This window comes from Leopardus geoffroyi, chromosome B2 (assembly GCF_018350155.1).
Source record: "Leopardus geoffroyi isolate Oge1 chromosome B2, O.geoffroyi_Oge1_pat1.0, whole genome shotgun sequence".
NCBI lineage: Eukaryota > Metazoa > Chordata > Mammalia > Carnivora > Felidae > Leopardus > Leopardus geoffroyi.
The window spans coordinates 80,011,661-80,027,731 of NC_059332.1; the positions used below are offsets into that span (position 1 = coordinate 80,011,661).

Consider the following 16,071-nt stretch of genomic DNA (forward strand, 5'->3'; position numbering starts at 1 on the left):
AGAATCCGAAGCAGGCTCCAGGCTCTAAGCTGTCAGCACAGAGCCCAATAGGGGGCTTGAACTCAAGATCTGTGAGATCATGACCTGAGTGAAGTTGGTTCCCCAACCGACTGAGCCACTCAGGCGCCCTGGTGATTAAGCAAATTTAAAGTATCCTCCTTCCCTTGCTCCAAAATGTAGCCCAGCCTTTTCTAGTTACACTTCTGCTTTCAGGTTTACTCTTATCATTGGCACAGCGTATTACCCAGCACTGTAACAAGCTAACTTGTTCATTATTATTTTTATACGTTTCTGTTTATTTAGTAATCTCTACACCCAGCATGGGGCTCGAACTCAAGACCCCGAGATCAAGAGTCGTGCACTCTTCCCACTGAGCCATCCGGGCACCCCCAGGTAACTCATAATTATTGATAGCACTCCTTTTTATTCTCAGAAGTGGTAGATTTTGGAGGATAAATAATAGGGTGACCCTACACAGCTCAGACTCAAAGGCTGTGAGAGTTTCCCAAGGTCTAGAACCGCTTCTGGAACAGTGGCCATTCATTTAAAAAAGAATTACCTTGGCACAGTAGGCACAGGACTACACGGAATATAAAAGGGATGAGGAGGTGTGGTCAGCGTTCCTAGTCTCATAGAGCTTACAATTTGGTAGGGAGGGAGAATCTAAAAACTAATAAAGACATAGATGATGACAAGGGCTGTGGTAAGAGCTCTATGCTGAAGGAGAGGGGACCTTATAGTGGTTGGCAAACAGGGCTAGAGGGTTACTGAATTTTTGGGGAGGTATTTCAAGACTGAAGAAGAGCAATCCATGCACTGAAAACAGCATATGCAGTGACTTTGAGGCAATATAGGAATGATATGAGGCAAAGGAGCCAAAAGCTGAAGAACAGGAAAGTGAGGCTGGGGAGCAGACCTGGTTTATAGTAGGGAAGTTTGGAATGCTGACTATATTGGTTTGCTAGGGCTGTCATAACAAGTTACCTCTGATTCAGTTGTTTAAAACAAGAGAAATTTATGGGGCATCTGGCTGGCTCAGTCGGTGGAGCATGCAACTCTTGATCTCAGGGTTGTGAGCTCAGTCCCCACGTTGGGTGTAGAGATTTACTTAAAAATAAAATCTTTAAAAAAGACAGAGAAATTTATTCTCTCACAGTTCTGGAGGTCAGAGGTGTAAAATCATGGTGTTAATAGGACCACACTTTCTCTAAAGGTTCTAGGGGAGAATCCTTCCTTGCTTCTTCTAGTCAGTCTCAGGTGCCTGCAGGCATTCCTTGGCTTGAGGCTGCATATTTCCAGTCTCTGCCTCCATCTTCACATGACCGTCTCCTCTTCTGTCTTATAAGAATACTTGTCATTGGATTTGGTGCCCACCCAGATAATCCAGGTTTATCTCATGTCAGGATCCTTAATTGTAGCTACAAAGACCTGTTTTTACAAATGAGGTCATATATGGGAATTAGGGCTTGGACATACCTTTTCCGGGGCCACCATTCAACCCATTACACTGACCTTGTGGGGAAAAGAGACTTGATTTTGTGCAAAATGAGTCATTAATAAACCTATTGCCTGACATATTAAGTAGGGTAAAAACTCCATGTAAACTGTGAATTTACTTAGTTAAAAATATATGTATTTATGTGCCCAGATGTAAATAGGATGTTTTTCTGAGTGGAGGCATTATACTCTGAATTTTACTTTCTTCTTCTTACCTTTGATACTGTCAGATTATTATTTTTAAAATCCTTTTTAAAATTGGAAATGCCTGGGGCACCTGGATGGCCCAGTCAGTTAAGCATCGACTTCCGCTCGGACTATGATCTCGTGGTTCACAGTTTGTTTGAGCCCAGTGTCAGGCTCAGTGCTAACAGCTCAGAGCCTAGCGCCTCCTTCAGATTCTGTGTCTCCCTCTCTCTCTCTGCAAACCCCCCTGCTCACACTCTTTCTCTCTTTCTCTCAAAAATAAACATTTTTTAAAAAAATAATAAAAATAAAATAAAATTGGAAAAGCCCTAGAAAGCTCTTTGCAGTTTGAAAAAAAGCTTTTGTAGGAGTATGTGAAAAGTCTTACAGTGCATGAGGAGTGGGTTTTTGTTGTTGTTGTTCCTATTGCTAGAAGTATCTGAAGAAAGGATTTTAAACTATAAAAGTTTCAGTTAGAAACTTGAACTTTGAAAGTAGCTGGAATTGATTTAAAGTAAATTGTGGAAATGGTAACTGTAAGGAGATGGACGTGTTAAATAGCTTGACTGTAGTATTTATTTCACTGTGTATATATCTCAAATCATCATGTTGTACACCTTAAATGTGTACACTATTTAATAAATTAATTTAGTTGTGGAGCCATAATTATTTACATTCCATAAAAAGGTACGCACTTCCTGTTTCTGAATATGAGGTGTAGAGAAGTGTCAGTAAGCTGTTTTCTAGTTGGAAGGCCCAACAACGGACATGGTCAAGAACGGACAATGAAAGAAGGTTATACAACAGTAGGCTTAGCCAGTGTCTTGACCAGGTCCTCAGACCAGCTGAGATGAGTAACTGTTGAAACTGTACTTTGCCTTCTTAAAGCAGTGGGGAAAAGGCTTAAGTCAAGACTAAATACCCTGCCTGTCATTAGACTCACAAGCATTTACATATTTACCCTAAGTCCTAGAATTTAGCTAGGTGCCATTCAGTAAATCAATCATTGCTTTCTTTACCAATGGTATCCTACAGGCTTGGGAGAGTTAATGTTCTCTCTAAATTGCCAGAGAATTCCCAAGGAGTATACCACTGGTAAAAGCTGACCATTGTTTAATGACTATTGTCCCTCTTTCATAGCAGAATTTAATATACTGGGTTTTTTTTGCAGTAACTACTGCTTTCCATTTAATACATTTTATTGTGGGTTTTTTTTTTTTGTTTCTTTATTTTTGAGACAGTACAAGCCAGGGAGTGGCAGAGAAAAGGGGACAGAGGATCCTAAGGGGGCTCTGTGCTGACAGCAGCAAGCCCTATGTGGGGCTCGAACTCACGAACCAAGTTCATGAACCACGAGATCATGACCTGAGCCAAAGTTGATGCTTAACTGACTGAGCCACCCAGGTGGCCCTCCATTTAATACATTTTAAAAATGTCAGTCTATCCTCACCACAAAAAAATAATAATTATGTGACAGCATGGAGGTGTTAGTGAATGATACAGTAGTAATCATCTTGCAGTATACAAAGGTGTAGAATCAACACTGTTGTGCACCTTAAACTCGTACAATATAATATGTCAATTATATCTCAATAAAAATAAATAGTATGTGTGCTGTCGAAGTGAGCACTAAAAATAAGTAAAATAAATAAAAGTTATGATCTATGATTTTTCCCCATAAGAGACAGACTTCAACTGGAAAATATTTTAGGAAAGTTGGTAAAGTTATTTCCAGTTTAGATACAATCATTTATTTATCTCACTTTTCAAAAGTAAACAGATTTTAAACTTTTCACTGAAATCACACTTCCATAAAGAAAATAGTAAGAAAAATTAAGAATCTTTTTTTAACTTGTTAAAATTTGTCTTGCTGAGCAAGTCTTCAAAATCAGTAATCTATAAGTTATGTTTAAAATAGAGGCACAGGGGTGCCTGGGTGGCGCAGTCGGTTAAGCGTCCGACTTCAGCCAGGTCACGATCTCGCGGTCCGTGAGTTCGAGCCCGGCGTCAGGCTCTGGGCTGATGGCTCAGAGCCTGGAGCCTGTTTCCGATTCTGTGTCTCCCTCTCTCTCTGCCCCTCCCCCGCTCATGCTCTGTCTCTCTCGGTCCCAAAAATAAAAATAAAAACGTTGAAAAAAAAATAATTAAAAAAAATAAAATAAAATAGAGGCACAAAGAACTTATTTCTAATGTTTACTCTTGAGCCCTGTCTCTGGAGGAGATTGCTGATAGCTAACTTGTCATTTAGAATCTGAGCACTTAGGACTTGCTATCATTCTCCACCTACCTGCCCTCTAAGGCAGTGGGCTATCTTAGCTGGCTATCTCTCCTCTTTTTGTGACTTTGGAGCATCTATTCCAAGTGGTAGACAGGAGAAACACAACCCTCTCAATTTCAGTGGCAGATTTTATGGAAAAGTTTGAAAGTATATGACACTGTTTCTGGGTTACTAGTAAAGTTTGAAATTCAAATTTCTAATTACCATCAATGACCGAAAGATGCCAAGACTGGTTTATGAGACCAAGCAACATCTTTTATTTTGAAGCAATCCTGTAGTGTATGTGGCTATATAATATAACTAATTTTTCTTCCACTTCTTAAATGGATCAAAACAGGTTAATTATCAGGTCTGTAACTAAAGAGTCAAATCATGAAAGACTAGTGTATCTTAATCAGATTAATGAACTAGTTTTTTTTTTTAAAGGGTATTTGTTGCAGCATTACTCTTTCTCTGTCTCTCTCTAATTTGAGAGAGAGAATGAGCATGAGCAAGGGAGAGGGGCAGAGGGAAAGAGAGAATCGTAATTAGGCTCCACGCTCAGCAGGGAGTCTGGGATCCCTGACATAGGGCTTGATCCCATGACTCTGGGATCATGACCTGAGCCAGAATCAAGAGTTGGATGCTCAACTGACTGAGCCATTCAGGTGCTCCTGAACTAATTTTGTTTTTAACTGTCAACTTGGAGCACAAGAACCGATTGAAAATTAACTTGTACTTGGGTATGTGTGAATGTCTTGAAATCTGTGTGATGAAAAGTATTTTGAAGAAACAAACTGAGGATTAATGAAGCCACCTGATAGTGAATCTCTCTTGTGCTGGCAACTCACTCCCCAACAGATGGTGCTAGCTCTCCTCTAGTTAGAGCTGCTCTGGTCTACCCTTTCTTAAAATGTACCATGACGTCAAAGGTAAAGAGTAATGTGGTGATTTGCATAGAATGCATTGTAAACTTTCTTCTATTGCTCCTGAACTTTGGTTTATAAGACATTATTCCACACAATCTAGTTGAAAAATTTATGATCATATCCTCTTTTGAAGTTGATTTCTTCCACAGCAGCTCTAGGAAATAATTGAAAAGGTCATTTATATGACAACAATGCTAACTTTTTTCAGAAAAAGTTAGCTTACCGAAGGTCTGTCACTTTACCCAACATATTCCCTAAAATGGCACTTGGATCTTGAAAATGTTAGAGGTAGTGGTTAATGTTTAGTGATGATCTACAGTATTTTAAAGATAGTTACCAGGAACTGGGGATGAAGTTATGCTTCCGAATTCTGAAAGTCTTGGCCCAATATTCCCCAAACTTAAGTCATTTTTGTATATCCTATGAGATTTTTGCCATGATGCACTTCTTTACTGTAATAGGCTTACTATTTTTTCTTTAAATTGGCTTACTTTTATTTTAAAAGAACACTCTATCACCAATATTAATTTTAAAAGTTTCACAGAGGGTAGTCATTACAAAATATCATTTAAAAACTTTTTTTAATGTTTATTCATTTTTGAGAGAGAGACAGAGAGTAAGTGGGGGAGGAGCAGAGAGAGAGGGAGACCCAGAATCTGAAGCAGGCTTCGGGCTCTAGGCTGTCAGCACAGAGCCTGACACAGGTCAGTTCACAGGAGATCATGACCTGATCCGAAATGGGACGCTTAATTGACTGAGTGACCCAGGCACCCTACAAAATATCATTTAAAAAAAAAAAAAAAGTGAATTCTAGCCAATTACTTTTTTTAAATTTTTTTAACGTTTATTTATTTTTTTTAATTTTTTTATTTTTTTAATTTTTTTTTTTCAACGTTTATTCATTTTTGAGACAGAGAGAGACAGAGCATGAACAGGGGAGGGGCAGAGAGAGAGGGAGACACAGAACTGGAAGCAGGCTCCAGGCTCTGAGCCATCAGCCCAGAGCCCGACGCGGGGCTCGAACTCATGGTCCGTGAGATCGTGACCTGAGCTGAAGTCGGACGCTCAACCGACTGAGCCACCCAGGTGCCCCACGTTTATTTATTTTTGAGACAGAGAGAGACAGATCATGAACGGGGGAGGGTCAGAGAGAGGGAGACACAGAATCTGAAACAGGCTCCAGGCTCTGAGCTGTCAGCACAGAGACCGACGCGGGGCTCGAACTCACGGACCGCGAGATCATGACCTGACCCGAAGTCGGCCGCTTAACCGACTGAGCCACCCAGGCACCCGAATTACTTTTGTCTACAAAGGTTCCAAGACTGAGGCCTGCTCTCCCTTAAAAAGGGAAATTAATCATTCAATAGAGAGATGTTAAAGCCACACTAGTACCAAACTAAAACTCTCCCCTAATGTAGAGTATTAAAAGGGGACCAATTCTCACCCTATGCAAGTCAATATTTAAAGCTGCGTCAGTGTAACACATAAAACCATCTGTAGTAGTACCACCAATGGTACTACATTGGTGTCCTGTAGTACTACAAAGTTGTCCTGCATTTGAGAAGACATTCTAGCTAGAGAGAGATGCACATGCAAACAAAGCATTATAATACAGTTTCATTAGTGGTACACAAAGATTTCAGGGTACTATGTAGAACAAGATGGAAACATTAGCTCTCTGTGGAGAAGGGAGGCTGCAAGTTATGGTAGAGAAAATTGATGTTTGAGCTATTTATTGAAGGGTGAGTATAAAGTCACTGAGGAGCAGAAAAAACAGGACATTTCAGAGACAGTGAACTACCTGGTGGTGGGGGTAGTGTGGTGTGCTCAACAGAGAGGGTGGGGCAGGAGGGGGAAGGAAGAATGCTAAAGAAGTTAGAATGGAGATTAGGAGCCGAATTTTGAGAGGTTCTGTGTGTGTGTGTGTGTGTGTGTGTGTGTGTGTGTGTGTGTGTAGCTTTGTCTTAATTCTTTTGGTAATGGCACTCCATCAAAAGTTTTTAAACAGGGGATTAAGAAAATCAGATCTGTGTTTTATAAGGATAATTCTGGCAGAGATGCATAGGATGAATTGCAGGGAGTAGTGAAACAGAGCCTGGTGCAAGCAGATCAGGTAAAAGTCTCTTGCATGTAATGTATTTTCTCTTGAAAACAATATTTCTTAAATCAGAAAAAGACAAATACTGATTCCACTTAGATGTGGAATCTAAAAAAGAAATCGAGCTCATAGATACAGAGAACAGACTGGTGGTTTCCAGAGGCAGGGGATGGTGATTAGGCCAAATGGGTGAAGAGGGTCAAACGGTACAAACCTCCAGTTACAAGAAAATGTACTGCATGGTGACTATAATTAACAATACTGTATTATATATTGAAGGTTGCTAAGAGAGTAGATCTTAAAAGTTCCCATAACAAGAAAACAAAAATTTGTAACTACGTGTGGTGATGGATATTAACTGTACTTATTGTGGTGATCATTTCGTCATAGATACACATATCAAATCATTATGTTATACACCTAAAACTAATACAGTGTTGTATGTCAGTTATATCTCAATTAAAAAATATATACACCCTGTGTAACCAACACTCTAATCTAAATATAGAACAGTTTCATCACCCCCAGAAATTTCCCTTATTCTGCCTTCCAGTAACCCTCCTCCCCAAAGTTGATCACCACTTTTATTTCTATCGACATGTAAGCAGAACTCTGTTCTAGCTTCAGTGCCATGGAAGGGCTTCAAGCCACTGTGGAACTTGGCTTCAGGTGTTGTAGGGAAACCACAAGAGGTAGTTGTGGAACTGGGGCTGGATAACGGGAATCTGGACCTTACCCTCTGTGGTCTCCAGCTGGAGTCAGTGGCGTGTGCATCTGTCATTGGCTTTTTGGTGGGTCTCATATTTGTTTAGACTTCTCCAGTTGTCTAGAAACTGACTTTATGTGAAATGGAGAATGCAGCTTTCACAAACACTGGCTGAAAATTTCACAAACACCAGCTGAAGTAATTCAAGGTAGTGTCAACCCCTTGATGAGCTTGGCTCTGTTCAAAAGGGGAATGTTGGGGTTGAGTCATCTTTGGGGACACTAGCCTAAAGAAGGAGTCATCAAAAATTCAGAGCCAGGTGGACACCTATGGAAAGCTGAAGAGAACAAACTTTAACCTGAAGGAGGAACTAATTCCCCTGATAAAAGAACTTAATGAAGAAAGATCTAGACACTCAAGGCCAGAAGAAATGATGGCTGAAGTTATAAGAATGATCTGGTCCCTGAGCTAGCAGTCACCATATCTCAATAAGCTTTGCAACAGATCCCTCATTATCCCTCCAAAGGGTGGGCTTGGTCTGAAAGCAGGGCTGATTTTTCCCTCTGCTCAGGCCTCCTGTGCTGCCAGGCCACATTCACCCAGCTGTGCTCCGATACGAGGTTCATTACTACCCCCGATCCAAGGACATAGTTCCTGTGGAAACCTCCTTTTTCTTGCCATTTCCTGGGAAGCACTTATAGAGAGCCCGCTTCTTGGGCTGGAGTTTCTCCTGCGCCTCTGAATCCTAAAAACAGAAGCTCTTTTGAAGTGAATCCAAATTTCAGATGAACCAACTATAGGAACCAACATCATGAAACTAGAGACTTTCAAAATGGTGTCTCTTCAAAAAGAATTTTAATCTCATTTATCAGTATTTTATTTATTTGATCTGATTTTATCTATTTGAGAGACAGAATGAGCATGAATGAGATGGGAGAGGGGAAGAGGGAGAGAGAGAGAGAGAGAGAGAGAGAGAGAGAGAGAGAGAATCTTAAGCAGCCTCCATGCTCAGCGTGGGGTGAGGGGGGGTGGGGATAGAGGTGCCTATACAGAACCTGATCCCATGACCCGGGATTTTGACCTGAATCACCCAGGTGTCCTGTCATTCATCAGCATTCTATGTATATATGTAAGTAGGTATGTATGTATTATTTTAGAGAGAGAGAGAGCAGGGGAGAGAGAGAGAGAGAAAATCCCAAGCAGTCTTCACACCCAGTGCAGAGCCTGACCCGGGGCTTGATACCACAATCCTGGGATCATGATCTGAGCTGAAATCAAGAACCGGCTGCTCAACCAACTGAGTCACCCAGGCGCCCCCAGCAGCATTTTAAATGCTACTTCAAGAAGGTGCCTGGGTGGCTCACTGGGTTGAGCATCAGATTGGATTTTGGCTTAGGTCATGATCCCAGGGTCATGGGATCAAGCCCCACATTGGGCTCTGTGCTGAGCATGGAGCCTGCTTGGGATTTTCTCTCTCTCTCTCTCTCTCTCTCTCTCCTTCTCCTCTGCTCAGACTCTCTGTATTTCTCTCTCTAAAATAGAACAAATAAAAATTAATTTTAAAAATTGCTACTTAAAGGACTATACTTGTGCTGAAAATGACATCCAATAGAACTTTAGTTCTCAGAACACTGTTTTATAAATATTTTTATACAGTTTTATAAAGTTATTTTTACTTTCTTTTTCTCTACACATAGTATCAGTATTGTGTTTTACTTAACTATATATGCCGTTTATCAATAGTGTACAATAGTGTATAATTGCAAGTGGATTCTAGGGTTTTTCACAGGGTCCCAGACAAGATTGATCCCTAGCTGTGTCTAGTGATTCAGTAACACACATTTTATTGGCTTTTCCTTTTTGCCTGTATCACTCCCCTGTTTTCTGGAATTATCTTCCAAATAAGTCACCTGCACTTATGAGTCCCTGGCTCTGCTTCAGGGGAATCTAAGCAAAGACATTGGAATGTACATCCAGCCATACTACATATAAGTAGACTCTCTTGCCTTCCATCACTAAGGTTGTAGTTAATGTGGACATTGCCATCAGTAAATGAAACTTAGTGACATCTCTCTGAACGTCAGTCCTTGTCAGAGAGAGAGCATGCAATGACAATGTAATCTCCAGACGGTGCATGCCTCTGGTCCATGAATTCTCTAAACCTCTCTCGTGCTGTGCCTTCTCACGTTCCTGAATATATCAGTCACATTAAATCAATGAGATTGAGCTGCTCCTTGCTTATTCCATTGTTTTTCTGTATCATCCAGAAAAGTATTGGAATCTTCGGTCATAGGTGTCTTTCAATAGTGGTGCAGTCTCAGTAAGTGTCTGGCAGCAAGCTAGTAATTTGTTTTCAGTAGAAAAATGGTGAGCAGTTGCATTGGGTAATTTTAGGAGCTGAGAGCCTGGAGAAGTTCTGCACTTAAGCCAATCCTGTATGTGTCAGAGACGGCCTCATTAGAGCTAGTCACACACCCTGTCAATCTCGGAGTGGATGATAAACATCAAGAGAGAGCATTGTCCAATGCAGAACACTGGGCATGAACACAGTCTTTTTATTTATTTATTTATTTTTAATCACCTGCAGCCTCTCAGGCCAACATATGCCCTTGAACTGAGAGTTTCAGAACTAGTACAGGGGTCAGTTAGCAGTATCTTTAGGATTCATGGTCACAGGCCCTTAGACCGGCAACAGGGTCGAGCTGGTAGAAACATTCTTCAAAAGTCTAGTGATTCTCGGCTCTCTGTTCTTATTTAAGAGAAAAACACCAAAAAATGGATTGGAAGCTTGGCCAGGGTGTGTTAATTGGTGGCTTCACTATACTAATACTTAGGTCTTATTTTGTAGATGCCCAAATATTGGCAACTGCAGGTTTTTTTCCTCCTGGGCTAGGTTTTTGTTTATTTGTTTAGTTGTTGTTGTTGTTCTATTTTTCAGGAGAGAGAGACCCCTTTTATCCTCCTGTAGAAGGTGCAAGCCTGGCTATTATTATTCTAGGAGCTGAGTAGGGGCAGGGCACTAGGGTTCTCACAACTCAATACCTGGAATTTAACTTAACCTTCCTTTTTTTTTTTTTTTTTTTTTAAATTTTTTTTTTTTTTCAACGTTTATTTATTTTTTTGGGACAGAGAGAGACAGAGTATGAACGGGGGAGGGGCAGAGAGAGAGGGAGACACAGAATCGGAAACAGGCTCCAGGCTCCGAGCCATCAGCCCAGAGCCCGACGCGGGGCTCGAACTCACGGACCGCGAGATCGTGACCTGGCTGAAGTCGGACGCTTAACCGACTGCGCCACCCAGGCGCCCCTTAACCTTCCTTTTTTACCATTTGTCTTACTTCCCTGAAATATCCCTGAGGCTAGAGCTCTGTTTTAACTTTTACAATGAGAATACCTGTCTTCTTCTGTTGGGATGGGAAAGGCACCCAACACCCACCCACCTAGGTTCCTGGCTATGCAATGTTAGAGCTGGCATTTGGAGATCTAGCTGCTCCTTATATGGGCTTATAACTAATCTTGTCACTTCAAAATGGCAGGTACCTCATTATCCCTCCAAAGGGTGGGCTCGGTCTGAAAGCAGACACAATTAGATACTCTTTTAGGTGGGGTTCCCTAGAAGCAAAGCCTGATATTGGGATTCTTGAGCAAGTGATTTATCAAGGGCTGGCTCTCAGGAAATTTTTGGGGAGTGAGGGATGCAGGATAAGGCCAGAGAAGCTAAGCAAAGGTGTGGTTTCAGAAGATATCTAGCCTTGGCCTGATCTGCTGGGGAGCTCTAGAGTGTGTATTGCCCTGCTATAAGGCAGGGGCTTTTATGCCCGAGCATCAGTCAGTCATGCAAGTAGTTCAAGATCCCCGGCATCTCTAGGGAGGGTGGCTCCCCTAAGCTGTGGACGATCAGTTTGCTACAGCAGGGTACAGATGTAAATCCTTAGTAGTCAACACTGCAGCAGCTAGGATGGGTGCACTGTCTTGCTGAAGGGAATCAGGGCAGGAGACCAATAGCTATTACTACAGGTACAGAAGTAAAGAAGAGGAAATAGTCATTTAAAATTTTAAAGTTGGGGTGCCTGGCTGACTCAGTTGTTAAGAGTATGGGACTCTTGATCTCAGGGTAGTGAGTTTAATCCCCATGTTGGGCATAGAGATTACTTAATAAAACTTAAAATGTTTTAAAGTTAATAAATATTGTAAATACCAGAAAATCCAGAAGAAAAATATTACAGGTGCCTGGAACCTCTCTATGGTACTATTTATCCTTTCTTGCTTTACTCCATAGACAACTTTGATCCGTCTCTCTCTCTCTCACACACACACACACTTTTTTTTTTTTTTAATTTTTTTTTTTTCAACGTTTATTTATTTTTGGGACAGAGAGAGACAGAGCATGAACGGGGGAGGGGCAGAGAGAGAGGGAGACACAGAATCGGAAACAGGCTCCAGGCTCTGAGCCATCAGCCCAGAGCCCGACGCGGGGCTCGAACTCACAGACCGTGAGATCGTGACCTGGCTGAAGTCGGACGCTTAACCGACCGCGCCACCCAGGCGCCCCACACACACACTTTTTAAGTTATCTGTATGCCCAACGTGGGGCTTGAACTCACAACCCCAAGATCAATAGTCACATGCTCTACTGACTGAATCACCCAGGCACCCCTGATCTCTTCTTCATATGACAATGGTTTGTAATATTTTCTATAAGGAGCATAAATTTAGTTTAGCATGATTGGTTGAAATTTGTTTTTTATTATTGATAATCTGGAAAAGTTTTTTTTTAATGTTTATTTTTGAGAGAGAGAGACAGAGACAGACCGAGGAAGAGACAGAGTGTGAATGCGGGAGGGGCAGAGAGAAAGGGAAACACAGAACCCGAAGCAAGCTCCAGGCTCTGAGCTGTCAGCACAGAGCCTGACATGGGGCTCAAACTCACAACCGCAAGATCTGACCTGACCCAAAGTCTGATGCTTAACTGACTGAGCTGCCCAGGCACCCCTGGAAAAAGTTTTTTTTAGCTTCATATTTCATGACTAGTAATGACTCTGATGTCATGCATATTTTTAGAATTATTGTCAAATATAGTAAAGCCTCATATGAGCTGTCAAATTTCAAGACATTTCAAGTTCTCTTGGGCAGTGATCAACCTTATTTTTTTTTAATAGGCCGCATTCATCAATCAATTTGTCTGCCATATCCTATCTCAGATGAATATAATGAGCTTTATGTTATCCTTATTGATGCCAGTAATTTGCATTAAATCAAGAATCATTTAAATCTTCTTCCAATGACTGACGTGTCATCAGCCTTTGTCAAGAGCAGCTGCATCAGGTATGCTGAGACAAAATCTAGTACTTTGCAATGTCTGTATAATGTATGACTTCATAGACAGATATACTCATTGTGTATAGTCCTCCTAAGTTTGTACGCTGCAAACAATAATTCTGATAAATTCTATTATGTACAATCTCTTTCAAAAGAGGGGGGAGAAACTATGATACATTTATAATTGTATACATTGCATTGTTGAGTATATCACGAAAGGATAGTACTTCCTGTTTGACTAGGAAGATGAAAATATATTCTTGCCTTCCTAACAATTTTACATATCTAGTGTTTGGAAGAATTTCCAATAACTGGCTTTTACCTCTATTTATTTCAAACCTTGTTTCTTCTCCTCTACCACATACTTATGGTGCCATCCATTGGAGGATAAGGTCACATTGCAATATGACCTTTGGTTCTGCACCTCCAATGTAACAGGATGCCTGGTGAGTTGGCATAGCAGACAGTAGGAATATTACTGGAAGCCATTTCTATACTTGGACAACCAGCAGTACTTTCCTCTACACAGAGGTGACTACAATACACATAATTATAGTCCAGCAACTGAAACCAAACGTACACCCAGTTCAATTTCCCATTACATGGATCCCAAAATTTTTATGGCCATTCCAATGTGACATGACCAAGGGAAAGTCTTTCAGAAGGAAAGTCAGAACAGAAAGAGATCTTAAGTCTTAGGTGACTGTGATTGAAATATCTTCTTCAAATTTACTCCAACATATGACCATGTGAAACCATTTCTAAGCCCTTTTCAGCCCTTGAAGATTAAGCTCCATTGAGCTTCATGGTTCATCTGCCCCTGGGTAGAACATGTGGAATAATATTTATCCAGGAACATTTAGTTTATTTATGCTGTTGTAACAATAGCGGTAGGAAAAAAACAGCCACTATGTTCCAAATGTTCTTGAGATTCAGGAGCACTCTTTTATTCACAAATCCAACCCTTCTCTTTGATCTTAATCACTGGTTTTTGAATAAATTCTTCCCAAATTTCACTTCTGTTTCTTCCTCTTTCTTGTTGTCACAGGAATTTTGAACTGTGAAGTCTCATTCTTCTTGTTAGACCTGTGTTTCCAAGAATCTTGCTGACCAAGACTCATCCTTACCAAATGAGTCATGTTCATCTAATTCTGCTAATTCAGTGCAATTTATTTCTAACATATTAATACACAAAGTATTTTTAAAACATATATCTATATTATGCTTTAATCACTTATTTCTAACCGTGTATATTAATATACTTTTATACTTAGAAAATTTCCATGTTTTATATACTTATTAATCTTACAAATTCCCTCAGAATAGATTTATTTCTCTTTTGATCAATTTTTTTTAATGTCTATTTATTTATTTTGAGAGAAAGAGAGAGAGAGCATGTGCGAGTATATGTGAGTGGGGGAAGGGAAGACAGAGAGGGAGAGAAAGAATCCCAAGCAGGTTCTGCAATATCAGCACAGAACCCGATGCAGGACTCGATCTCATGAACCATGAGGCCATACCTGAGCTGAAATCCAGAGTCAGACACTCAGCCAACTAAGCCACCCAGGTATCCCTCTTGTGATCAGTTCTATATTTTGTCATAAAAAAATATGTGGCAATATGTCAAGGGATGGTGGCCAATTTCTCTGGTATGAGTAGCAGAGGGTAAAAGTGGAATCCACTCCCAGAATATTTTTACCTTATAGACCAATTAACACTTTTCAAAAAGATGTTTCGGTCAGTTTTTAAGGTTTTTCCACTTTCATAAGCTTGCTGTCCTGTCACTATTATGGATTGGTTAAGCCGGTTATCTGTAGAGTGATGTAATTTCCTTGCATATATGAGTCTCAATACCACTGAAGTCTTTACTAATTATTGCTGTTTCAGATACCAAGTCAACCAAAGTTAACTAACAAACACTTGCTCAGCTTCTATATTGATTTAAAAATATACAATAAAACTAATGGAAATATTAGTACTCAAAAGTCAAAAAAGGACACGGGAAACACTTCCTAGAATTTTCGAGTTTGAAACTGGAATCTAGGTTAAAGTGTGTGCAGTTTGTTTATTTCACAGCCTTGGGTATTTGAAGATCAGATTCTCTTAGATTAGCAGTACGATAGATGATCCTATTGTGCAATGTAGAAACTGTGGTTTAACATGATCTTGCATAAAACTTAACCATTAATTGAAAGCAGACAAATAGACTGGTCATGAGTTGGCAACTTTGGTCTTTCTACTTATTTATTTACTTATTTTGCTTAGTTTGTTTTCTTTAACTTCACCTTCAATGTTCAATCCATGAGCTAAAAATGCATATTTTGTGTGTATATTTTATTATATTTATTGCAGACTTAATTTTTAAAAAATATTTAAATAAGGGGCTCCTGGGCAGTTCAGTTGATTGAACATTTGATCTTGATTTTGTCTCGGGTCATGATCCGAGGGTTGTGGGATAGAGCCCTATTTTGGCTCAGCATGGAGCCTGCCTGGGATTCTCTCTCTTTCCCTCTGCTCCTCTCCCCTACTAATGCTCTGTTTCTGAAATAAAATTAAAAAAAAATTTTAAGAGCCACCTGGGTGGCCTAGTAAGTTAAGCAGCTGACTTCGGCTCAGGTCATGATCTCACCATTTGTGAGTTCAAGCCCTGCATCAGGCTCTGTGCTGACAGCTCGGAACCTGGAGCCTGCTTCAGATTCTGTGTCTTCCTCTCTCTCTGCGCCTTCCCCGCTCGTACTCTGTCTCTTTCTCCCTCTCTCAGAAATAAGTAAACATTTGGGGCTCCTGGGTGGCTCAGTCGGTTAAGCGTCCGACTTCAGCTCAGGTCACGATCTCGCGGTCCGTGCGTTCGAGCCCCGCGTCGGGCTCTGGGCTGATGGCTCAGAGCCTGGAGCCTGCTTCCGATTCCGTGTCTCTCTCTCTCTCTGACCCTCCCCCGTTCATGCTCTGTCTCTCTCTCTCTCAAAAATAAATAAACTTAAAAAAAATTTAAAAAAAAATAAACATTTAAAAAACTTTTTTAAATAAGACTACAACAATGTAAAAGTGTCACTATTGCATAGTTTCCTCATTTCCCTTCT

The 16,071-nt window shown here is 40.6% G+C and overlaps 1 long non-coding RNA gene across 1 annotated transcript in view; it reads left to right on the top strand.

Annotated features, from left to right (window-relative positions):
* The first annotated feature begins 49 nt into the window (after window positions 1-49).
* Window positions 50-16,071, top strand: part of LOC123608720 — a 21,274-nt gene continuing 5,252 nt past the window's right edge. The window contains exons 1-2 of the long non-coding RNA XR_006717397.1: window positions 50-393; window positions 12,832-12,997. This is a non-coding gene — a long non-coding RNA (uncharacterized LOC123608720). The remainder of the gene's footprint in view (window positions 394-12,831; window positions 12,998-16,071) is intronic.